Source organism: Neophocaena asiaeorientalis, unplaced genomic scaffold, assembly GCF_003031525.2.
Source record: "Neophocaena asiaeorientalis asiaeorientalis breed wild unplaced genomic scaffold, Neophocaena_asiaeorientalis_V1.1 scaffold41, whole genome shotgun sequence".
In the NCBI taxonomy this organism is placed as follows: Eukaryota; Metazoa; Chordata; class Mammalia; order Artiodactyla; family Phocoenidae; genus Neophocaena; species Neophocaena asiaeorientalis.
In genome coordinates, this window is record NW_020171994.1 from 1082430 (window position 1) to 1084083 (window position 1654).

Consider the following 1654-nt stretch of genomic DNA (forward strand, 5'->3'; position numbering starts at 1 on the left):
CTTTTTCTACATCTATTGAGATGATCATATGGTTTTTTTTCTTCAGTTTGTTGATATGGTGTATCACATTGATTGATTGGCATATGTTGAAGAATCCTTGCATTCCTGTGTTAAATCCCACTTGATTTTGGTGTATGATCCTTTTAATGTGCTGTTGGATTCTGTTTGCTAGTATTTTGTTGAGGATTTTTGCATCTATATTCATCAGTGATATTGGTCTGTAATTTTCTTTTTTTGTAGTATCTTTGGTTTTGGTATCAGGGTGATGGTGGCCTCATAGAATGAGTTTGGCAGTGTTTCTCCCTCTGCAGTTTTTCGGAAGAGTTTGAGAAGGATGGGTGTCAGCTTTTCTCTAAATGTTTGATGTAGTTCACCTGTGAAGCCATCTGGTCCTGGACTTTTGTTTGTTGGAAGATTTTTAATCACAGTTTCAATCTCATTACTTGTGATTGTTCTGTTCATATTTTCTATTTCTTCCTGCTTCAGTCTTGGAAGGTTATACCTTTCTAAGATTTTGTCCATTTCTTCCAGGTCGTCCACTTTATTGGCATAGGGTTGCTTGTAGTTGTCTCTTATGATGCTTTGTATTTCTGTGGTGTCCATTGTGACTTCTCCTTTTTCATTTCTAATTTTATGGATTTGAATTCTCTCCCTCTTTTTCTTGATGCATCTGGCTAAAGGTTTATTAGTTTTGTTTATCTTCTCAAAGAAGCAGCTTTTAGTTTTATTGCTCTTTGCTATTGTTTTCTTTGTTTCTATTTCATTTATTTCTGCTCTGATCTTTATGATTTCTTTCCTTCTGCTAACTTTGGGTTTTGTTTGTTCTTCTTTCTCTAGTTCCTTTAGGTGTAACATTAGATTGTTTATTTGAGATTTTTCTTGTTCCTTGAGGTAGGATTGAATTGCTACAGACTTCCCTCTTAAAACTGCTTTTGTGGACTTCCCTGGTGGTGCAGTGGTTAAGAATCCACCTGCCAATGCAGGGGACACGGGTTCGAGCCCTGGTCTGGGAAGATCCCACATGCCGTGGAGCTACTGAGCCTGCGCGCCACAACTACTGAGCCCATGTTCTGCAACAAGAGAAGCCACCGCAATGAGAAGCCCGCACACCGCAATGAAGAGCAGCCCCCATTCCCACAACTAGAGAAAGCCCGCGTGCAGCAACGAAGACCCAACGCAGCCCAAAATAAATAAATAAATAAATTTATTTTTTTTAAGAAACTGCTTTTGCTGCATCTCATAGGTTTTGGATCATTGTGTTTTTGTTGTCATTTGTCTCTTGGTATTTTTTGGTTTCCTCTTTGATTTCTTCAGTGATCACTTGGCTATTTAGTAGTATATTGTTTAGCCTCCATGTGTTTGTGTTTTTTATATTTTTTCTCTGTAATTTATTTCAAATCTCATAGCGTTGTGGTCAGAAAAGTTGCTTGATATCATTTCAATTTTCTTAAATTTACCAAGGCTTGATTTGTGACCCAAGATGTGATCTATCCTGGAGGATGTTCTATGCGCACAGCCATTCAGCAAGCCTATGTTTTTTTGTTTTTTTGTTTTTTTGCGTTACGCAGGACTCTCACTGTTGTGGCCTCTCCCGTTGCGGAGCACAGGCTCTGGATGCGCACGCTCAGCGGCCATGGCTCACGGGCCCAGCCGC